General features: G+C 41.1%; 1 long non-coding RNA gene across 12 annotated transcripts in view; it reads left to right on the forward strand.

Annotated features, from left to right (window-relative positions):
• The first annotated feature begins 1,121 nt into the window (after positions 1–1,121).
• LOC136101953 (uncharacterized) overlaps positions 1,122–24,647 on the forward strand; it is a 62,732-nt gene continuing 39,206 nt past the window's right edge. For 11 of the 12 annotated variants that reach the window (XR_011739279.1, XR_011739285.1, XR_011739275.1 and 8 more), the window contains exons 1-6: positions 1,122–1,238; positions 2,648–2,731; positions 6,044–6,204; positions 7,768–7,842; positions 14,478–14,522; positions 23,902–24,058. This is a non-coding gene — a long non-coding RNA (uncharacterized lncRNA). The remainder of the gene's footprint in view (positions 1,239–2,647; positions 2,732–6,043; positions 6,205–7,767; positions 7,843–14,477; positions 14,523–23,901; positions 24,059–24,647) is intronic. The other variant, XR_011739276.1, reaches the window with a different exon arrangement.

Raw genomic sequence — 24,647 nt, forward strand, 5'->3', positions numbered from 1 at the left:
TGCAGCACATTTCTCATTTTTCAGATTTGTGATCATCGGAATATTTTGTCTGTTCATGATTATCCTGTGGTTGCTTTGGGGAGTCAGAAAACTGAAACGAATTTGCCAGTTCCCCAGTTATGCTAAAGTTCATGCTGAGTATCACTGTCGCACCTACTTTCCGGGGTTTTGTCTGTATTCCATCAGTTTCTTCCCAAATTTTGGCTACTGTGCAAGCCAAGGGCAGTATTAGCATCCACGTTCTCATTTAGGAAATTTCCATCTTTGAGTTTTTTCACATACAACTTTTTCTTAATTGACTGTCAAATAAGGATGCTGCAAGTTCACTATTGTTTCCTCTCTTTACTTACCAGACCAGCTAGCGTCCCGAAGGAATGGATTATTAATACAAATAATTCTGATGAGAATTGTTTGTTTTCCTGTTTCTTTTTGTGTAATACAAAATCTCAAAAAAAAAAATTACTTTTTTTTTCCTGCTGTATACCTTTGCAGTCTAAGCAGACGAACACTGTTATCGTTTCTAGTTTAGCAAGCAACTGTGAATAAACTCAGTTTTTAATGAGTTGAGATTGTCATAATGCTCGCCTGAGTCATTCCTGAGAAGACAAAGAGTTTCTTAACCTGTGATATTTAATTTCATATGTGGACTTCATATGTTACTCCTAGAAAGGTCTCAAAACCAAATCTTGGAACAAAAGGTAAAAGCTGTGGTTTTTAAAGGCTGATTCTCCAACATAATTTATTTGTTTATACCTTGATGTCTATGCACACCCTACGAATCAGGAGATGTGCTAGTGGCAGCTGAATTATAATTCTAGATTGCTAGTCATATCTAGCCAAAATACTGTCTTACTTATCTTGTTAATAGTGGTCTAATCTAATGTCTGCTTCTCTAAAATATTGCTTGTTGTCCACATGCAGTGGAAAACTACATTGTGTCCAGTTTCAGGTTGCGTCATACAATTAAAGGTTCTTCCCTTCTCATCAAATTTTGCTTTTATGTCAGAATTTGCACATATATGAAGTGGAAGTGTTGCTTGATTGTGGCGAGTTTACTGTTGCTGTCACCCATTGTCTACTTGGTAGTAAAGATGTTTTGTTCATGTGTCTTCTAGGAGATTGATAGAGAGCCTCTACTTTTATCCATAAAACAGGCAATAATAGAAGATGGAGATAGTTAGGCTGAAAGGACCACAGTATTATCCTGGAAGGAGATACGAAGGTAGCAGTTGTTTCAGGTATTGAATGGTACTCCTTCCTGCCCCTCATACCACCTAGAACAACCTGAGGCATAGTCATAGTGTATTTTAGGATTTATTTATTGATGACTTATTTATCAATCTGTATTGTAAAAAAATCAATGTATCCATTGTTAGTTAATTTCTCTCACTGTTCAACTCAGTAAGGATTTGTTTATTTCAAACCCACTCAACCTGTCACCAAACAGGACCTCCAAAACTTGTAGTGTCCCTTTGTGTTAGAGGTCTCCATTAATTGTCCTAAATTTATACTAGGTACAACATCCCTGTTTAATGATGGACAGATGAGACTGTTTTGAGTTTAACACCCAGGAAGAGTATTCTGTGCAAACACTTTTCTCAATAAGGAAAAATTATCAGGAAGCTCAAGAAACAAGTGTCACACTGACAGCACTGCGGGGCATCCCAGGTTACACTGGCTCTGGACCATCTTCATTTGTAGTGCCAGTGAGTTAAAGATTATATTCATATCAAGATCTCCAGTAAGCTCAAAACAATAACTTCATACAATTGTGTAGCATTATGAATTGAGCTCAATATAATAAGCTATAGTACAGGTAAAAGCACTCATGTTTAAATACTTACATCACAGAATCACAGAATGTTAGGGATTGGAAGGGACCTCGAAAGATCATCCAGTCCAATCCCCCTGCCGGAGCAGGAACACCCAGATGAGGTTACACAGGAAGGTGTCCAGGCAGGTCTTGAATGCCTCCAGAGTAGGAGACTCCACAACCCCCCTGGGCAGCCTGTTCCAGTGTCTGTCACCCTCACTGAGAAGAAGTTTCTTCTCAAATTTAAGGGGAACCTTTTGTGTTCCAGTTTGAACCCATTACCCCTTGTCCTATCATTTGTTGTCACCGAGAAGAGCCTGGCTCCATCCTCGTGACACTCACCCTTTATGTTCAGGTTGTGTATATGTTGCATTGGTTTTGTGCCATTGCAGTAGTTTAAAGTTTCATTTTAATTTCTGCTGTGCTCAGATTATCACTGGGAAATATTTTAATGCAATAGTTGAAGCAAATGCTTATGCTGATATTTTAAAATAAAGAACATGGTTTAGTATAACACATTCAAATATTTGTAGTGTTTTGTGCAGGAAAATGATTTAGGTTTGGAATTTAAAAAAAAAAAGAGTTGGAGATGCAATTTCTATTGAATTATGATGAAGTTGGACAGCCTGTTTCTTGGGGATGTATGTCGATATTCTTTTCATATTTCCAAAGACCTTTCATTTAAAATTTTCAGCTTGCCTTAGTGTCTCCTGAATTAGTGTCAGTAAGTAGTGTATTTGCATTAAAGTGAAATGAAATAAAGTTCAAAAATCTCTTCTGCTTTTCTTACTTTACTCAAAGCAACTTGGTTTCACTTGTTTTCTTCATCTTTAGAGCTGTTTTCTGGAAGAAAAAAAAAAGTCTAAACTTTAACTTTGCTTCGTCTACTTCAGGCTCCTGACTCAAAGGAAAGTTGCAGTAAGTCTCATTTTCTGGTATGAGTATGTAGCAATGCCTGAAAACCTGGAAAATATCCCATCAAGTGATAATGCACCAGAGCCAGGAATAAATTGAGGGGTTAGTTATGGTATGTAGAATCGTGTCATTGACCACTGTGTGTGTTTTATACATTAGTGGTGTCAGGACAGGCTATAGGTCATATTACAATCTTGGAAAGTATCATACTTTTGCTACAGCAATCGTATGTGGTTTTTAACCCTAGAGTATCTAAGCTTTGTATCCTGTTCTTCCTGCAGAAATAGTCTTCTGAGACTTTGTCTCTTTAATGACGCAAATTTCGTCAGAGACAATTTTTAAGATAAAGTCATTTTTATCAATTGTTGTTTCAGTTGTTAAAACCACACAGCTGACCACACAGTGACACATGTGACAAGTTCTCAGCCTAGGAGTAAAAAACAAACGTAGCTATTTCCTATTATACCAAATGTGTTTTAGTTCAAAGAATACTGCACACATTTTTATCATGTGAGCAGATTTTCCATTTTTGCTTTCAAAAGTAAATATTGCTGTCAATAAGGTCATGTATACCCTAGCAACTTGCTATGGACTACCACAAACTTTTTTAGCTGTTGTCAGAAAGGCCTCAGTTTAAAAATATTTCTCCACATCCTACATCATGCATGTTGCTTTATGATATTCAAATATTTCCTGAAAATACAGTTCTGTGCAACTTTTTAACTTTGATTTTCTCAGACCTGTTCCCCATTTCACAGTGAAACGTTATGCATAGATAAATTGTTTAAAATTTATATAATACTTGAGATAAGGACAGCTTTCCTTATTTGATGATGGTACCTCAAGACAACTTAATAACTTAATTTGAGAAATGAGTATGTGCAACCAAACCCGACAGAAATCCTTCAGTTTATCTGGGGATTCCAGCCCATTGATTTCTATTAATTTTCATTATCAGTCTGAGTTGCATGAAAGTGTAGTAAGGCTGTCAGTGACACTTGAGATTACAAGTGACTGTATTACTGCTCTCATTGGTATATATTAAAAGTCGTTAGGATTATAGATTAACCTTTGTATGTATGTTCCCACCAAGCCAGGATGAACAGAGCTTATGAAGGCTGTGGACATCAAAAAGGATAGAGATGCAGGGGAGCAGCAAGGCCTGGCTGGTGGTTAGTGCCCAACATAGCAATGAGTTGATGTTGTAAAGCAGAGACCAGAACAACACATGTCAGCAGCTCTAGTGCATATTCATCCACTGGACAGGTGATCAGAGAATTAGAAAGGAGAAAGGCAGGTATCCGTGACAGAATGGAGTGTAGGAAAGCTCATACTGCAAATGGGAAGAACTCCAGGTAAGCACGCCATGGAACTGGATTCCATACACCCCCGCCACCGCCAGCAGCAAAGGACGATCTCCTTTGCTTTCCCCTGAGCAGCTGCATTATCTGTTCACCAAAATCTACCCCTGTACTTGTTTCACTCCCAGTTTTGTGATTTTGACCTTTACTTGTCTGATCATCTCTAAATTTAGATGATAAATTTTAGAGAAGCAAAGATGATCAGTGTGAACTTGTTCCCTAGAGGTGCCTAAAATACTTGCAGATGCTGTGATATATTTAAAGCCAAATAAGTATTTGTTTATCAAAGTGCTCTGAAACTAGTGGCTAATTCAGGTTGTACATCTTTATTTCAGAATTTGGGGGTGGCAGGGGGGGCAGGGTTCGTGATTGAATTTGTTCTGCTGTAAGGGATAAGGGGCAAGCTAGTAAAACTGGATCTGAGCTTGGATTTCAGACACTCTCAGCATTTGACATGTGATTATCGCTCTTTGGAATTAGATTTAACAGCATTGAGGAAAGAGGTTAACGTGAAGCCAACATCAAGTATGCTGAACTCCGGTCATTGAAAATACCATTGCTAATATTACTATAAGTATATTTCCAGAAGAACATCACAGCTTTGTTTATCAAATGCAAACTTAGCCAAATTATTATCAGCTGCTGGAGATGGGTACAAAGAACGTACTGTCAAGTCTCTACTTTAATTTCCAAATTTGGGCCATTCTTTCCATGGTGTAACATACTTATCTGTAATATGGATATTATCTCATGTGGAATAATTAATAATATAGAATTTTATGCACATAGTAGAATATGGATGTCTTTACTTAATGTTTGTTGCTTTAACCAAAACAATTTGGTTATAAGTTTTCTTGCACTTTCTTCTGTGTAACTGAGCATGAGCTACTGTCAGAGCACAGAAAGCAAAGTGGACGAGTGTGCTAACAGTGCTGTGTCCTGTTACTAGGGTGATTATTCCTAATATTATTTTGAGCTATTATATCATTAATATTGTTACTTCCTGTAAGAATGAGAGAATTCCTAGCAGTTTGAAACATGAAGAGCACACTTAAAGTTTCCTTTGATGCATATGCTGAATGTTTTTCAACCAGAAACCAAGCAGCAAACAGGCCTGTTCCAGTTCATGTGCATAGGGAAGAAGCAAAACATAGAGGTGATATGCCAGTAAAAGGGAGCCCAAATATTACTCATTGGTGCTAATAAATACTTGAGGAAAGTAATGCTCCAAAGAACTATTGCCTTTGCTCCTTTTAAAGTAACTTCGCAGGTAATATAACTGCTTCATTTTTCGTAGACTGCTAATATGTGGTTAAAACAAACCTGAGCTTTTACTGCATTAAGTAAAACTGTTCCTTTTAAAGACACAAGCATAGTGATACTGTGCACTTAGACACTAAGAAGAAATAGTCATACAGCCTTCGAAAAAGATGATAATTAAAACACTGTGTAGGATTTCTTGGAAAATCAGAATGATCATTATCAAACTCTGGTTTGCAAGGCTTGAAGAGAATGGGAGAGAGAAATCTGAAGTCCTTTTTTGAGAACAAACACGGATAATAGTTACAAAGTGAAACAAACCCTCGTATTGGCCAACATCTGAATTATTCACTGTTGGATTAAAAAAGTAAATGCTAATATGGTATTAAATAATTTTTATTAAATTAGGAGTGTTATCCTAAGTTTCTATGTAAAATACAAAATCCAGGCCATTCTGAAAGGACATGTACAAATACAATACATGCATAATAAGAAAAGTATAAAGTATTATAGATCCCAAAACTGCTAGCCCTTGCCTTGCTACACAAGGTAGCATTAAATGAGGAGAGGGACAGAGAAGTGAGCTGATGTAGAGTTGGCAGGCCAGTGGCAGCCAGGCAAATGGAGAAAATGGGAAATTATTGTTTACCTACAAAACTTGAACAAGGCTGACATGTTGCTTGGTATTGCACAGGTTAGCAGAGAGCTTAGAAGAATGAACCACTAAAAATCTCAAGCCCAGGATGGACATAAATTGCAGACTGCATTTTTGTCTACAGTTGATGTGTTTGAGTTATGTTCCAGGAGCATGGCAACCTCTTCTTCTGAAGGAAAAGACTGAGGACAAACTCAGAGGTAGAAAAAAGTGTGATTTACGTTAATTTTACCATTTTAGTAGATGTTATTTAACTTAATACATTGTTATTCTGAAATGGAAAAGAGGATTGTCGCAAGGACAACAAATTATTGAAACCCTTGCCAGAAACATATTCTGGACAGATGAAATGACAGCTTGTGTACCAGAGTAGTTGCCCTGGAGTGGTGGCCTGGAACAACTGAAAATGTGCAACACAACACAAATGTTTGGAAATGGTTAATGAGCGTGAAAGTGTCCGCAGCTGCCAAGAGCTGTGGTCAGCCAGGGCAATGTGCCTGTGCCTGCCAGCTGTGGGGAAGGAGGAGGCAGATGGTCTCCACAAACATAGGTCTTAAATCCTTAAAAAAGGATGCAAACATGGTAGAAGAGAGATAATGCTGAATGTTCATCCTGAAACACACTGCCCATGCCAAGCGGGGTTTACTCCTGCTTGTCCTGGGTGCCCTCTCAGAGCAGAAAGGGCTCCGGGGCCCAGGTGTGCCTGTGCACAGCCCAGCTGGGCAGCAGGTCCTGACGAGTGGCACCTGTGCCTGTCCCTGGGGTGGGGCTGTGCTGGGCACAGAGGAGTGGCAGCTATGGCTGTGCCTGTGATTCTGCCTTTGTTCCTGCCTGCACAGGTGAAAGGTGGTGGATTTACCTGCAGAAAAGGTGAGGCTGTAGGCCAGAGCTCACTTGCCAGGAGAACTCCTTTTTATTGGGGGGCAAGCAGGGAAGAAACTCGTCCCCAGGCTCTCCTCAGCTAGGTGTGAGGCTGGAGACCTCCTTGGGGACTGTGACCCATGGGGCAGGGCCCAGTAGCTGCACAGCCAGGTGGCACCGAGTGGTGTTAGGAGCCGCTGAATGGGAATGAGCAGGGGTCTGTGTGGGTTAGGAGCTGAGGCTGGGGAGGACCTGCCCCATCACAGCAAGGGCTCCCACTTGCAGGAGTTCCCCAGCTGCACCTGGGCTGAGAAGGGAGCAGAAGCTACCATGTTGCTGGAGCGTGTGGGGTATAACCCAGTGCTCTAAATGTAATTTTGCCCAAGGAAGTTCCAAAAGGCAAGCAGAGAGCATACAGAGTTTGGAGGGAGCTGTTGGAAGTTTTGTTATGATAGTGTAATTCCAATAATTATTGTTCTCTAGAAACTCTTAAAACATGAAAGGCATTTGAACAGTAATAGCAACGTTAGTATGCAGCAGTCTCTCAGCATAGTAATTTGGGAATATGGTGTTGCTGTGCTTGAGAGTATGTTCTATACTGGATGGTTTGTCTGAAGCCTGTATTGAGAAGATCCTCACAGGTGCTTTTTTGTGTTAAAGGACCTACAACCTGAAATGAAGGAGTTCCCTGGTAGTTTTTTGTATACCCTTCAGCATGTCCTCTTCAGCTTGCTGCATAGGGAGCTCTGAAGTATGGGGTGTAAAGCTCAAATGCTGTGATCCAAGCAAGGAATTTGGCCCTGAGAAGGGAAGTTTCTACTTAGTATTCAAATAGCTGTTCAAAGACCAGCTGCTTGATTTGGTGGTTAGTGTTTGAAATGTGTTGCAATGCTCTCTCACAGGACGTTTCATGCAGAGTTGTTAAAGAACTGTGTGGATATTGCATCCTGCTTGACCTGATCTCTATCAACTTTGAGGTAAATTCAAAGGTTTTTTCCCTTCCTTTAAATAATAACACCTAGAGCTTTGCAAAAACTGCTGATATACTATAGAAATATAAGCAAGCCAAAAGGTGGCTGCAGCTGTTGTTTACTATGTTATTACACATTTTGGTTCCATATGTGCCTCTGTGGAAAAAAAGTGCTTCAGAATAAGCAAATAAAAATTACACAAATTGGAGAAAATAAGTACAGCTAACCTACCTTCAGCATCTATTTTCTACACTACAACAGAGCTTTTCTGTATCCAGTCTCAACTCTCTAAAGGATTTATTGTAGATCAGAAATACCTCTGAGCCTCATCATGTCAGTGGAGTTCTTCCACAGAAAAATAAAATACCAGATCTGCACATATGCTGAACGTGTGGAAGTTGTATAGAATAAAAGAAAGTTTGGACATTGTGTTAATGTGATGGAGAATATTTTGATGTTGTAATTTGCTTAAAAAGCATGTGTAAGTAATTGCTGCATGAGGCACTGGAGTCAGACTGACTGTTCACAGATGCAAACATTTCCATCTCCCAACCAAGGATTCCTGATTCATTTTGCATTACAGTGTGTTGTAAAGCACTGATAGGTACTCTGCATTTTCCTGTTGTTAACCATGTCTTATGTTCTATCTGAAAAATGTTCATGCTTCTTTCATCTTAGAAAATATTTATTTTTTAAAATTCCCTTACTGTTTTGAACAAAAAATCTGCTGTGCTCAGAAGAAGGGATAGAACGTTCCTCTCCGTTCCGATCATGGGAGTAGCATACTTGCATGCTTTTCATTTTGTGCATTACGTATGTCATTGACAGGTGTATGACGTGTCAGTTAAGGCAGTATCTTTTTCCATGTTGTTGCTCATCCAAACAGCTCATACTAGAAACAATTGTATGGCTTAGTATGTGGCTAATTGAAGAACTTCCCTATAGGTTGCAGGTGAATGCTGCAGGTGAATTCTATATAGGTGGCTGTTTGGGAAACATGGAGTAGGATGAAGCCTGCAGTTCTTCTTTCTCTCTGCAATGGGATGAGTACATCATGTTAAACCACTTTTTAAAGATCTCTCAGCTACTGTATTTTAATGGTTGTAGCCATAACTTCAGACAAGCCCACAGTCTTAAACGAGGTGGATCTCTCTTTGCTTTATCACAGTGCTTTTGGATTTAGCTGACTCTCAGAAGGGATCAATTTCTCTGCTCTTAAGTGATATTGTAGCCAACCAGTGCATTTTTTTGTGATTACATGAATACAAACAGCATATATTGGATATTATAGTACTTAGTTTGACTTATAACTAACTTCCTGAATAGTATTGTCAACAATAAAAATATTTGGAGTTCTCCGTTTTCTTGGCACGTCGCTTGACAGGTCTGTTTCTTTGCTGTCATAGGTAGCAAAATCCAGGAAAATGTGCAGCTGAACAGCTGTCATATATGTGAGACAAGGAAAAGGGCTATTTTTAGTTCCTTTGGTTTTTCATTCTTGTTCCTGAATTCTTGTGGAGGGAGTGAAATTATGGCCTGCTTAAGTCTTTGGCAAAGCTCACCCTAAGATCAGCAAAGCAGAGATTTCATCCCTCATGAAGGTTATCGTATCTGTTAAATTGAATTTGAGCTTGGGTCACATGGAAGCCAATACTTGCTGTTATTAAAGTTGCTTTTCTTTTAGCAACGTACTTTGGAACCAGGTTTCTGTCCTCTCTGGATTTACCATCGTAATATCCAAAATACTGTGTTTTGGAAAAAGAACAAAAATAATACATGCTAATAACCATAGGTTGAAGAGAAACTTCAGCTGGGTTCGAAAGTGACACCATAAATTGTTTTTAATTCTGTGGATTTATGATTTCACAAAAGAAATTTTGAGACAGCATTTGTTACGAGTCGTAATCAAGATGAATATATGATGGCAGGAACTCTTTTCTTGTAGAGTCAGCTAGTTTGATTGGAACTCTTCACTAATGCAGCAACTATAGAAACTAGTTTGTGCTTCATATGTGACATGTTCTGGTTATCTGTAAAATACATACAAAGCCTTTATGTCAAAGTATTTAGCAATCTGAGTGCAGAGCCAGAGGATTGACTGCCAGATCTTGCTCAGGTGGGTTATGTTTACTGTGCTAAATTGACTGAATCCTTCAACCTTTACTTACAGAGACATAGCTCAAAATAAACCAGTGTAGAGTAATGATTTATAATGTAGGCTGTAGAATTTTTCCCAGTTATCTCTGGAACTATTCATAAGTGAAACATACATTCCTAGATGTCAAGTTAACATTTGATGGTATGAGGTATATAAAATTCATTACTGTGTATAATGAGCAATTGCCCCTGGATCAGCAGAGGCCTTGACTCAAGGCAAAGTGCCCAGGGGAAGGCTGCAGGTCCGTAGAGCTGGGGATGCGTGGGGTCCCTCTCTGAGGCTGGGCAGACAGTGTCCTTGCCTGCCAGAGGTGGGTGCGCTCTCAATCTTCTCTCATGCAAAGGGCAACTCCCCCTCTTCACCTTCCTGGCCCATCATCCCTAAAGGGCCTGTATCCATCCATCACAGCACTCCAGTTCTGTGAGCTATCCCACCATCTCTCCCTGATGCCAATGAGACTGTGGCCCTGCAACTGCCTGCAGACCTCTAATTCTACCTCTGTGTTCCTCAAGCTGTGCGTGAGTGCACAGGCACTTCAAGGAGACATCGAGTGTGTTGATTTCCCAGGAAAAGTACCATGGTATGTTAGCATTGCGCTCAGTGTCACTGAACATGGACAGCTGTAGTAATAGAAAATGGAGGTTGGCCCAGTGCATAGTGATGTTCAGTACAGGGAAACTCTTTGGTTCTAGTACAGACTCTTAGAGTAAGCACAACTATATATAGCTAAAGAAGAACTTAAGCAGGGCTACGCTTGCTCTCCTGAAGTCCTGTGCTGTGAGGTGTCCACCTGGATAACACAACTCAGAAATATTCCCTTGTGTCATGGTTCAGTACAGATGGATCCCTCCAGTCAAGTTACAGACCAGCTGAGCAGTTTGGATCCAAGAAATTCTTTAAAAGCACAGATAAGTTCAGGTCTGCTGTTCTGGTTCAAGCCAAACTCTAGTGAAGCCAGGTGATGTAACTTACACCATTTTATGGTGAAGAAATTCAGCATTCCAAATATTTTATGAAGCTAGTTAGTATTTACGTAAGTTTGACAGGCTATGCAATGTGACGTGTGTGCTGTTCTAGCTCGGTTGCCAATGACATTTTTATTGCAGGAGCAAGACACGCAATACTTTCAAACTCAGTTTTGCCAGTATTTCTCTACCTCAAACCCTTCAGATAGAGATTTTTCATATGGTTTGCATTGAAAAATTATTTACATTGCATTTCATATGGTTTGCAATGCATAACCTGCATTGCTCTGTATTTGGACATGGCTTTATGTTGGTCAGTCCTAGGGTCCCACTTAAGACCTCTAGTCTGTCCTTACAAGGTATCACAGATAAAATTGCTATGTTGAGACACCACAAAAATGCTTCTGTGTCTTTGACATCTGTGCTCTGCATGCCAGAAGTATTTATTTAATTGACATTTTTTCCTTTTGAATATCCATTATTTAGAAACAGCACATCTTCCTTTTAACTCTGGCTTTGATAAAGTTAAAAACATTGCTTCTGGAGGGTCTGAGGCTCTGTTCATTGAAAAGAGTTTTGCATTTGTTGTGCACAAAGCAGCTAATTCTTATCCAGGAAAAAAGCCATGTTTGTTATATATACTGTAAGAGCCAGAGTATGTCAACTGCTGTCATCTCTGTGAAGGGTGATGCAGTAGCAAGGGTCCACAAGGTATATAAATGAAGTGGGGGCATGAAGGTGGTGTTGTTTGGTTTGTTTTTTGTTGCATTTTGTTTGGTTGTGGTTTTTTTCTCCCCCAGCAATGCCTCCTCTGCTGACATAAAAAAGCAAAAGGGATGTTCCTAGTGGATATGAGCCCTACAAGTTAACACCTGAATTGGTACTGGAGTATGTGTTAAAGCACCAAGCTCTTATGTGCATTTTACAGATGACATGATAAAGTTCCATCATCTTCTGTCACAAACATCTGTAAGACATCCTCTTTCATTTCCTCTCTGCCCCTACAAAGAACAAGGCAAAGGGAGGTGGCAGGATATAACGTTCTGCAGGTAGCACTGGTGTCATCAGAGGGAAGGATCCTCTTTCATTTCTTGTGGTTTCAACAGCATAACAGTAAGTTACTGACATCCTTTTTTTCCTGACTAGGGGACTCTGCTGCATAATGAAACCAGTATTCTGATATATTTCTCAGATGCAAAAATGGCCTTGAATTTGTAGGACAGAAACTTATATAAGCTACCTACAAATTTCCTTTCAGAAAGTCCTGAATGGTTCACATGGTGTTTTTCAAGAACATTCACTACTACAACCTGTAATGCAGCTGTAATACAGAGTTTACTTTTAGTTTAATTCTGGTATCTTTCCTCAAGGGTAAACCTCAGATAGCATCCTGCAGTTTATTGAACAAAAATGCCTTGAGCATTATCAGCACAAGGAAGCGTGTGTTCTTCTGCTCTGATTTATTTATGAATTTGGAATTGTTTTTAGCTCTCCACAGGGCCCTAATTTTAAGAATAGATAGAAATGCAAATGTTCTTGTTCAAAACAGCAGTAAGTATGTTCTTTATTTGTTAACTCAAATGGAACTTCATTAGGGCAGACGTATTTACTGCTGTCCTGAACTGAGGTCAGTAAGACCTGGCACTGTCAAAATAGTTTTTGATTTGGTTGCTACAAAATGATTTATATAGGTGAAATAAAAACTTGTTTTTGTTTTGAGTCCTAGGCCTCTGTATATTCTAAAGGACTTAGTTATAAATCTCTGTCCTTGTACATTTCTTCATACTAGTCTGATAGGTTAAAACTTATAAATTTTTTTCTCTGTTCAAGAAACATCACAACTGCCTTTACCTGACTTCATTCAAATGAATGTTAGAAATGTACCTCACTTGGATCCAATCTCTTTTTCAAAGTTCAGCACTACTCCTGAACACGTCTAGGGCTTTACGGGGAAGGAGCTGTGAATTCAGACCCAAATGTTTGCAAAGGGCAGATACAAGTTGTAAGCCCCATAATAAATACTGTGGAAACAGGTGTCCAGTTGGAGCATCTTGAAGTTCACTGTTACTGACTGTAGTTCTTCATCAGATTGGTGTTAATATGTGTGAATCCCACCTTGATTCCTGAAACAGACCACTTGCTTTCAAGAAAGGAGGCCTGTCGGGGAAAGCAATCCCGGTTTTCTATATATCCTTGAATACTCAGGGTATTCCGGCACATGCCTTGCAGCCTTTCCACAGTAACAGGCCCAAGTCATGGTGAGCAGAAAGTAGAGTCTGGCTGTGCCCTTGAGGAGAGAGCTGATCTCCTTGTTAGACTGCAGTTTGCTAGAGGAGCTCAAGCCTTGTACTCTGGGGGTGGCATTTTTCTTGTTTATTTGTTCTTTGTTTAGCCCTGCATTCTTACGTGCTGGCTGCAGGTCAGTCTTTGCTCAGCCAGCAGCTGTACTGGCCAATTCAAAGAGTCACTAAGCTGAACTAAAATGTTAGCTTGTCTGTTTGTCCCTAGGCTTCCCAGGATTTCCAGCAGTAAATCTGGAAAATACATCTAATCCCACTAAAGCATTCTCCAGCATTTTTGACATGAAGGATCGTGTGGTGGCCCTTGTGATTTGTGTGCAGCAATGGAGTCTCTGGGACACAAACCGCTCATTAGGAGCTATGTGATTTGGGGGGAAAGGGGAGAGTTTGTTTGCTATTTCTGGGTTAGGATAGGAAGGCAGTTAAACTTTATATTAATGAACTGACTAGAGGAAACAGACCCAGAATCCAAAAATCCTGCCAAATATTAATTTTTTGTTGATGGCAAAATTTGTTCAGTTTATACACCTGCTGTTGAAGTGCTTTTTATAGGAAGTTTGCTCATTTCCAAACATGAATATAAGCCTCTGGCCAATAATAGACAGAATAATAGAGAAACAAAAACAAAATCACAAGCATCTGTCCATAATGATTTATTCTTATTTTCATCCACATTGAAAGCAAATGTTTTGATTAATTTGCTGCAAGTTTACTTCTCTTGTTTTCCTTAACATTTTTCTTTATTATTGGATTTACATCTTAGTACAAATAGTCTGTTATATATTTAGATATATTGTTTTGCTTATAACAGTATAATGGGAAAGAAAGGTGAAATTGAAGATAGCTAATCAGATACAATAAATTAAAGTTTGTTGGATTTGTTTTCAAATCCATACTGCCTCTTAACTACGAAAGGCAGAAAACCAAAATGTCATCATAATTTTGTTTTCCTTGTCATGGAAATGGTGGTGCTGACAAGAAGGTTGATGATAGCAGGGTAAGCTTAATAAAATTAAAAAAAAAAAAAAATAAATACTTGAAATTTCTTAAAATGGAATGAAAGGGAATCTCTCCTGGTGTTGTACTATACTTTTCTGTCCATAGATATGGTACACAATGGAAGCATTTGGCTCCAGAATGATCTTGCCAAATAAACCAAAGGAGGATTTGAGAAGTTTGGTCTGATGGTTTAACTTGTGAACTTGGACTCTCTTGCAGAGCTGGGGCAAGAGAAGTGGGAAGCGTCCATGCAGAAGCAAACAGGTACATGTTCCTTGCTAGACTTTTTTATTTAAGTGTTCTGAACTGTTGGACCCAGTTTGGGGCAGAAACTGAGGAAAACCTAAAATAGTGGTGCTTGAGATCTTATGAGTTGTTTCCACAAAACTTGTGCAGTTGCATGTTTCATATACTGGAATGGACATGTTGACTGCTGGGTGCGTCCCTTTGGAAAAACGCTCAACTCTTAACACCTCTTCTGGTCCGCCCACTTGGTGCTTTCACAGTGGCTAATGTGGAAATGAGCGACTCTCTTCTAACCACCTGAAATGAGCAGAGCGATGCTTTCTTTTTCGTTCTGCCTCTCTGCGTGCTGGGAAAGGCTGGTTGACTCTGGCTGTGCGTGCCAGCTCCTGCCTGCCGCTGTCAGCAGGGACAGCCTTCTGCTTGGCTCCTGACGTGGAGCTCCAGCAGAGGCAGATTACGTCCAGGCTCACCTTTGCTCTCCAGGACAAGCTAAGCAATTCTCACCAGCTATTTTGATCTACCGGAAGTAGCTCTAATTTATTTAAATGAATAGCACATCGGACTCTCCTGTTTGCTGTCTGAAAAGCTGGATCCTATTTTCCATGGCCTCACTCCTCCTTCCACCCCTGCTCTCTCCTCCATCCCCCAGAGGACAGCGCTGCCATACGGCATCGCAGTCCTCGGTGCTGGAAGTGGCCAGTTCAGGACAACTGGAAAGGAATTTGAGCCATTACTGGAATTCTAATCTCAGACTCTTCTAGAAAAGAGCTTAACAGCTTTTTGCTTGTCCTCTTGGGTCTGATGTTTGACAGGAAATGAGTTTGAAGGGTTCAGGAGCAGGTCACAGAACTCGCCTTGCTGCCAGCTGCTCTGCCGACCTTAACAGTGTGTTTGCAGAAATCTGATACACTTGCTTATTATTAAAGCCTTTTCTCTGAGAAAAGTTACTTCCAAAGCCAGGTCCTACCAGACGTGTTGCTAGCATATTGCATCCTCGCCTCTCTGAATTCTTCTCCACTGACACTTGTTATGACCTAAGACTCTAGCCATGTGAAAAATGCTGTTTTGTAATTCAAGGCAGAGTGAACAGTTGTGTTTGCAGGCATGTTTATGTTTGTCTTTTGCAGCACTTTGTTTGTCCTTTATATGCCCATCTGTGGGATCTCAAAGAAACCCAGATACTTTCCTGATCTTGCTTAATTAATGCTAGGCTTCATAAAATACCTCAAATCTGGTCTCGAGAAAGCAATTTTAATGGATGGGCTGACTGTTTCCTGTTTAGCAGCTGAGAAATATATTCCCAAGCAAATTTAAAAAATAAAGCAGCCTCCATACTTTCTGGGAATCCTATTGGCAAGTCATTGTTGTGCAGACTAGTACGAAGTTCAAATAGGCCATGGAGACTGATGGCATGTCCCTCTTTCTTCACCGTGTTTCTGATTTAGAAATTGCTTTCCAAATTAAAAACATCAGAGCAGATCAGGACAGTGTGGAAGCCCAATAGTGGAGCTGTGCCGGCAGGAATATTGCAGCTAAAAAGCTATAGCAGAAGTACCCTTGATCACCTGCTTTGGGAGTGCTACATCTTCCCAAGGGGACAGTTTAGCAGCTTTCTGTGTTATCTTGCAGAGGGACATTTCTAGAGAATTAATCGTTGCACAGACCTTCTACTTCAAACCCAGAAGGCTTGCTTTTCCCCTCTTCTTCCTCCTGCCCAAGAAGTTCAAGTGTTCTTGCAAAAATAATTAAGAAGATTAAATTAAAATAACACAAAATATGTAAGACTAATTGGCTATGTCGCTGCATTTTTTTAGCATCTTTGTATTTTTATTTCCCTCTCAGGTCTTCACTTCTGTAGGGATTTGGCTCATCTGTAGCTTCTGCTACTTTAATAGATTGGTCAGTTTTGCAGAATCACTGTGTCCTGGAAAACTGAATGTGTGCAAATACACTGACAAAAAACAGACACATGGAATACAGAAATGTACCGTTATTTTGACTACTTAGTTTAACTGGTGAAAAGTCTTCCAGAAATCTTGAACAACAACTGAAATGGGCTTGCAAGCTCAAAGGACCTATAATTTATGGATAACAACTACTTCAGCGTTAATAATGTGTGGTTCCTGACCCAGTTTAAATATTACTGTGTAGGTCAGTCTGCTGCTAATATCAGCACTACATATGTACAGCACTCTATAGAATGGAAAAGCCAGGAATTGCTGACAAGTAGGATTCTGACTAGAAATGTTTCTGACAATGCCTTCAGACACATGGTGTGGAGTTGTCATACGCACAGACAGGAGTTGGACTCGATGATCCTCGTGGGTCCCTTCCAACTCGGAGCATTCTATGATTCTATAATTCTATGGTCTCCTTGTCTTCCATAAGGGTTTTTAAAAGTCCTGTTGCCTGTCCTTAGCTGCATTATTTGAGAGGAGCTACTTCTATCTTAACAGGAGCTCACATTTAAGTAAGAGTAGAAATGTAACAAAACTGTTCTATTACTTTCAAGTAATGACTGCTGTGAGTATAGGCAAGCAGAACAGACCATGAATGGCACGGATAATGCCAAAGCCAGCTGAAGAAGTTGAAGCTGACTGCCTGCTCAAGACCTCCATGTAGGATACAGTCAGGGTTTTATATGTAAGAACTGGCAAGAGGGGCAGGGTAAAAACCCACCACGTAAACGCAAAAACAAAAAAGCCATCAATGCCCCAACAACCTAGTCCTTTTGCAAGTGCATCCTTCCCCAAAAACAGAACCAGTTCCCTATAATGGACTATAACAGACACCATAGTTTCCCATGAGACTACCTGGGAACTTTAAGACGGTGAATAAGCTCCTCGAAGGGAATGCTCTGTGCACAGTGCTCTAGGCAGCAGTCCTGTCTGCATGACCCCACAGGTAAAACCTCCAGATTTCCAACAATATGAAGTGGCAGCTCAGACTCATGTGGGATACAAGAACTCACTTTCATTCCATGAGCCTTTGGAGTAGGGGACATGTGAATGACTGACTTTGACTATTTACAATATTTGTGAGCTTCTATCCTTTTATGTGGTGTAACAGTAGTTTTGGATGCTCTCTGTGCAACATGACAGATGTGTTTAGTGTGTACAAGATGAGAAACTTTGGGGCAGTGTGGGCAGGGTTTAGGCACACTGGTAGTGGAGTAAGTATGCACGTGGCATGCCTCAAAAAGCCAGCTACATTAATTCTTTTTCTAGATGAGATGAAACATGGGACCAACTTTAGCAGCATGAGTCAGTACTAGCTTTAGAATCAGAGGAGAACATGTAGTTTTTTAATTGCTGGAGGATGCCTTGTTGATATAGGCCCAATTAAAGTATTTCTTTTCATGAGCATCACTATTTCTAAGACCTGTTTTGAGTATGGACTTGGGAGTTGATTTGTGTTCTGTGTTTGTTATTAACAGTTTAGGTTATAAAGAAATTAACGCATACAGCAATAATGGAGTTGTGACATACCTCTGTAGTGAGGCTGGATGTATCTGGAAGAGGATCTGTTCCAGCCATCCAATGAGGATAAATATTTATTCTCCAAAACAAAAAAAAAATCATGAAAATTACCTAAATTAATAAAGTGCTTCTGCCTAATTCCTTAAGAATATCATATCCTTCTCATTAAGAAAATGGAAAAATTGACTTGTAGGTAGGTAGACTCATATGTGAAGTATGGTGGAGAGAGACAACAATGAGACTGAAGCTTGGCTTGAGCACACTGAAGTGAGAATGAGGTAACTGGAGAACAACCAATTCAATTCTAGAGGAAGAGATGGCAAGAAAGACAAAACCTCATTTCAGTAATTTGATTTACAGCAGGCATATAGTGGCAAAAACCACAATAGCCTGGTTCTTGGTTAATGGTGACCTGCTGAGACAAGGATGCAATACACAGTTCCTTTAGACCATTGTAAATTGGCCACGGCTTTGCTGAGGCCTTTCATAAACTTGGGGTTAAGGTGTGAGAATCCAAAGACTCTGAGTCCTTAGTGAAGGGGTGGTCAGCCTTCCTGACCGCTTTACTGAAATATGTGTGTGGCAGGGGCCACAGGACATGTTTCACTTCTACATCTGTGTATTTAAAACCAGACTGTGGATAACCTTCAAAAGTCGTTCACAGCAGGAGAGAGCAGTAGTTTCCAGAGGCCTTATCTCCCTGTTCCTGAGACCGTGATTCTGCTTACGGCTTTACCCTGATCGTACCTCGGCACAGCGCTGGTGTGGCAGTGTTCTTCCGTGGGCACTGCCCTGGATGTGTGTCAGCCCCACGGGTTTCCCTCTATACCCACATGAACATAATTAGCTAATTCTTTTCATCATTCAGTTGGTTTTCTGTATCATAAAGAGCTAAGAACTGCATCTTTTAACTTCTCTGCTGGCTTTTTCTTCAAATTTTTAGGCAGATTAGCAAAGCACCCAGAAACAAACATCAAAATGGAAGTTCAGTCTTGGAGAGGTTAAAGACAGGAATGTTTGTAAAGGATCTTTTCTTAGAGTGCAGACAACCAAGAGAAATCACCTGGATGGAACCACTGAACATTGCTTCACTACATACAGTATGGTTTTGGGGGATTCTTTTGCTTATGTTTTTGTGGGTTTGTTCTTCTTAAAGAAGAGCATTCCATTTTACCCCAATGGAAACTGGGAAACCGGTACTGTTCTTCACTGGGCCTTTGTTCTAGAAAGTTCATATCTGAAGGAAAAAGAAAAAAGAAAGAAAAAAAACAAGTGACCCAAAAGATAATAATGATTCCAAGAATCATTATTTTTCCCCTTCTGGACAGAGGCCTGAAAAAACTTGCTTGTAAAGGCAAAATTTCAGGGGAAACTCCAATTTAAAGAGTCATCCTTGACTCACAAGCCAAACAACTGTAAATGATGAATTAAGAGCAGTTTAAGTCAAATCTGCACGTGGATTCTCACGTTTTTGTCATATGCTATCAGCTTTTCAGATTTAAAGGTTCTCCTCACCGCTGTAAAAGAGCTACACAAAAATCCAAGGAAACAATGAGCTTGACAGTGCACAGTGTTCTGAAATGTACAAGTTTGCTGGAGTGGAGAGAAGGAGCAGAACACCTCTGGTCATCCTGGGTATGCAAATAGTAAAGGGATGGAAAAAAATGTTGAAAACAAATGTTGTTTTCTTAACTTGATGCTATTCACAGCAATTCACCCTTGAGTGCTGAGGCTGGATGCACTGAGTTTTGACTGTCTCAAGGGATCTGTGACAACCTTGAAGGAAAATGCTGATTAAATATTTTTTTCTGAAACAAACTTGATTCTTCTTGCACAGACACTTTAGTAATTGTCTCTTGTGGCCTGATCAAAAAAAATCTAGTGGACATGCAGTGGGATTTGTTTAATTGACTTCAATAAGCTCTGGATCAGACCCATGGGGAATGAAGAATGACTTTCTTCTAATCTCTTAAATTTTTCTCCTTTTCTCGTTCCAAAGCGATTACAAAACTGGTGAAATGGAATGAATAGTTCTTCTTGGTCTCGTGTTCTTCATCAGTCTTCGGGTTTATTTTAGGCTATAAATCGCCCTAATCATGGATGCTTTCTTGTTTTTGTCTTACAATGTTTAGCTGCAGAAGGCCAAAATGCATGTTTACTGCCTTTCTGCAGCTGTTATTGTACTGAGATTGTTTATCTGCATAGTGCCTGTCTGCTGTGGCTTCTTAGGTATTTCACAATCTGAGAAGCTCAAAACTCTACTGAAGAGTTTTCAAATTGATAAGAGAACCAAACCACAATGTTCTGGGAAGGAATCTATCAGACTGAAAAAGCTAGGGGTTTTCTCCTTTTGTGAAGGCATTGCTGAGGGGCAGCAGCATCATAGCAATTTTCTGTGGCTGTGCTGTCTTGCAGTGCCTCATGCCCCACTTCATCGCTGGCAGAGCACAACTGTGTGCAGTAAATGGTTTGCGTAAGGGTTTGCATGAGGCGAGTAATGAGATACATACAGTCATTTTATACAGTTGAATTGTATATCCATAAACACTGTGCAGTGAATACTGTCATTCTCCAGCCAAAGCAGTTTTAACTGTGTATCATTACAACTGTCCAGTGTTGCAGTGTTTCCAAACAAGTGCTGGGCTCTTTATCCAGACTTTCCAAGATGCATTGCTGCTGCTGTGTAAGATCCTGGGACTTTGCATACAGTGCGTTGTGGCATTCAACTGCAAGATGATGGAATTTTGAGGCTTGGAGTGAAATTTAAGTTCCCGTGATTCCTCTTATCTCACATCCATCTTGTTTTTTGCAACCTGGCCAGCACCAGTTTAAAAACATTGGCAAGTACTGAAATGTTCATGGTGATGAATATAAACAGGCTGTTGCAAACACATCTGAAAACGTGAAGTTTTCAGGACCAGGGCAATAAGGGCAGCCAAGGAGGAGTCCGACACCAGGCACACAGAGCGCTGTCCCTAACAGCTTTGCTCGGTGGAGTGTGGTCTGTCTCAGGCAGCCAGGAACGGCTGGTAGCAGCTTAGTTTTTTAGATCCGGGATTACAAATTGGTAAAACCCCCTGTGACCAAAGGCCTCATCAGAGCCCGTACAGAAGCCCTTTGGAGGGGTAGCAGGGGATTTGTTTTGTAAAGGCAGCTCTCCCTTTGACTCATGCCTCTCCATCCTGGAGCATGCCATGAGTTAGCCACTGTCTGTGCCAGGTGACTGACTATTGCACAGGAGCCATGTGCTGTTGTCATTAAGTTGTGTTAGGCTGAACAGTCCATAATAGGTACTTGCAAATTTGTGAGTCCCCATGTTGTTTGATTTGCATGACTGTTGCTTACACTTGGAGCCCCTGGAATAATTCCATAAAGAAGGGCCCACAAAGCCTGCAATTGCTGTGAGAGATCCACATGTATTAAGGCATAAATCCCTTGTGCCAGGCTTCCCGCAGCCACGCTTGCTATTCTCGACCTTGCGGCCCCCAGCCATGTCCCTTGCTGCAACTGCAGAGGAGAGACGAATTTGTTTGGCTGTTGTCTCTGTGTCAGGCACATCACCACCAAACTTTGCAGTGACTGCATTTGAGTTCTTCTGCACAACTTTGCATGAAAGAAAGGGCTGCAGCCTTATGCTACAGATGGGAGAGGAGACTGGTAGACCCTGAAGGGAGACTTATCCTATGGCAATTGAAAAACTCTAAACAAATGCTGCCATGACTGGACTATAGTCACTCACGCTTGTGCTTTGAGGATTAGGACTGCTCATGGAAAAATGCGTGTTGTGCTTTGTTTGGAACTCATCCTGCATGCTAATGTTGTGATGTATAGCCTCCATCCTCCCCTTAAGTGTGTGGCTGAAGTGGTGAACATGCAGAAATGCTTTATATGGGGGAGGGCTCATGCTTTGTACAGAGAGAGATTTCTAATAATAAACACATTTTGTGTGGGTGTGTGGTGAGTTTGTTTACTTGGTTGTTTGTGTGTTTTCTAAAGAAATTATTTGTGGAAGATCATAAGTATGTGTCCTCAGTGTACGCTGGTCATTCGGTGCTAGAGATAAACTATCCTACTGGTAGGAGTCAGCGTTAAGGCTTCTCCCAGTGCCCAGAGTTCTCTTTGCCATCACTTTGTGCAGAAATGCATGACGGTGCAGGCCTGACAGCAGCATGCAGTGTGCCCAGGAAGAGGATGGTTTGCAGAAGCAGGGGCTTGCAGAGGATGCCCAGGCTGGAGTCTGCAATATGTGGTGGACTCTTAGGCTCGGAGTCCCTGGCTGGCTGCAGCAGGCTGACTCTTCAACCTCTGCAGCAGCTGTGTCTGCTAGGCCACTTTTCTGTCCTTTGTTTTTCCTTCAGGAACCCTTTCCTCCACTGCTCTGTCTCTTTATTCGCCTCCTGGGATGCCCTTGCGAGCATTTTGAACATGTCGTCATCTCTGGAGCTCTTTTTTCCTACGTAGATTGGACAAGTATTTGCTTAACGACAATAGCAGCCCTGTCCTTAGTTGCCATGAGTTGTCAGCTGTTGGGGGGAAGGAGAAAATGAGCTATTGTAAGAATGATGCTTTCATGCCAACTGGAACAAAGGGCTTGGGTTGCTCCCCTTTCCCCCTTTGTTTTAGCTTTCTGGTTCTTCCCAGTCTTGGAAACAGCAAGACATTTTCAAAATATTTTGCCTCTGAAGAATAGGGGGCATCAGTCTACCTTGAGGAGAAGAGTTTAGGAAAATTCAGTGTAAATCAGACTAATGTCTGCATCTGTTCTTACAGAGCATGTTGTGGCAAGGGGAAAACAATGGCACATGCAGAGGCAAGGTGCTGTTTGTTTGCACATCAGTTCTGGCTGCCCTTACTTAAGCAGGTATCCCTTTTCCAAAAGACGTCAGACAAACAGATCTGTTGCACTGGAGCAAAAGGACACCAGTGGCTCTGAATGGTACCATCCCTTATGAGTCACTTACAGAGAACTGCTCTGCTGTGCAATTCTCTTCACTAAATTAGATTTCCTTAAGCTTGCTCTTATTTTTTCGTTCTCCTACCTTTCCCAACAACCACAGTCACAATGAATTGCACAACAGTTAAGTGACCCAACAGTCCAGAAAGAGGTACGCAAAACTCTAGTCATGCCTTGAATCATTTGTATTTTTGCAATCCCTGGGTGCTTTTTTAATCCTCAGCTGCTGCTTTGCCACTGCAGTTAGAGCTTGTATTTCTGTTCGGTTAGTTGGTGGAGTGGTGCAGTCTTCAGCTAGGTGACCACGTAGTGTGCAGGGGAAGAGAGAGTGGTAAAAGGATGATGGTGTAAGCAGCCATATGGCACATGGCAGGACTGAGCAAGTAAAGTGATTATTGTCACTCATCATTAAGGGGAAGCTATAAAACCTGTTTTTCTTCCAGCATGGCATCTACTTGGAGTGGGTGAAAGATACTGTCTTTTGTTAAAAAAGAAGGTAAAGATGGTGTAGATGGCTACAGCACAGCAGCCCTTGTAGGCTGGCTGGAACCAGGCTGCCTTAATGATACAACTGTAAGGGCAAGAAGAGCTCTGACACAGTAGAAAGATACCCACCTTCAGCTCTGTGGTGCACCTTGTTTCACTGATATCACCATGCTCTTCGGACCATCTCTTCTCTGGCTGAACATACTGAGGATTTCAGTGCTACGTTTGTTGTGTCTGGCTCCCTAATCACCTGCCACAGGAACAGATGTCTTCCATGATACCCACAGTGTGCTGTGATGGGGTTTATTGGAAGTATATCCCAGTTTAGGGGGCAGTAAGGTTTGGGTTTCTGGGAGCACTTGGGTCACCTGGGACCTGCTGGCCACTATTGGCACTATTACCTAGATAACTGCTTATGTGCATTTGTTCCTCGCAGTGGCTGCAGCTCTGATGTGTCCTTCTGCCCACCTCTCCCCAGGGCAGGGAAACCAAGGGCCTGGACGCTGTGCCAGACAGGGGTATGAACAATGACTGCTCGCCCTGGCAGGATGGGGAATGCAACACGGTGATCAGGACATCCTCATGACTGGATCTGCAAAAGAAGGTCCCAACTGCCCATCACCGCTGTCCGTGAGGTGAGCTCTGGTTGGGATAACGGCAGCACTGTGCCATTGCTGGCAAAAATTTTACAAGGTGCTGGGAAACCAGGGGCATGTTGTGTGGGACCAGCCTCTGGCTTCACTGGAACAAAACTGAACCTCCCATCTCTCTCATGCACAACTGCTACAAAACTCACAAGTAGCAGCAACAGAATTTGAATCCACAAAGTCTGGGACATTTGTTATCTTGCTGTTTAAGTTGAAAACTATTCTGATTAATGCGTGGTAAATTAGAGCTACAGATGAGACCTAAGAGATGATATAGTGTAGATAATAGAGTCTGCTGATAGAATCCAGGCATAGGGTTATATTTGAGGATTTGTCACAGACTGATCTTTGTTTAGACTTTATCCACTACAGGTTTAGGTCTGATTCCTAAAACTGTAATTTGTGCATGTGATCCTTTCTCTCCCTGAAGCCTCATTAAACGTATATTTTAGTAAATTGCTTTATGTTTCTAATACAGTTGACTGACCCCTAGTGCTTAAAGGAATTTCTTCTAACCGGAGTGTTGGAGCTGCAATGGGATGATGAATAGCATCAAACCGTAGGACAGCTTGTGGGA

The sequence above is a fragment of the Patagioenas fasciata genome, chromosome 5, assembly GCF_037038585.1.
Source record: "Patagioenas fasciata isolate bPatFas1 chromosome 5, bPatFas1.hap1, whole genome shotgun sequence".
NCBI classification, from domain to species: Eukaryota; Metazoa; Chordata; class Aves; order Columbiformes; family Columbidae; genus Patagioenas; species Patagioenas fasciata.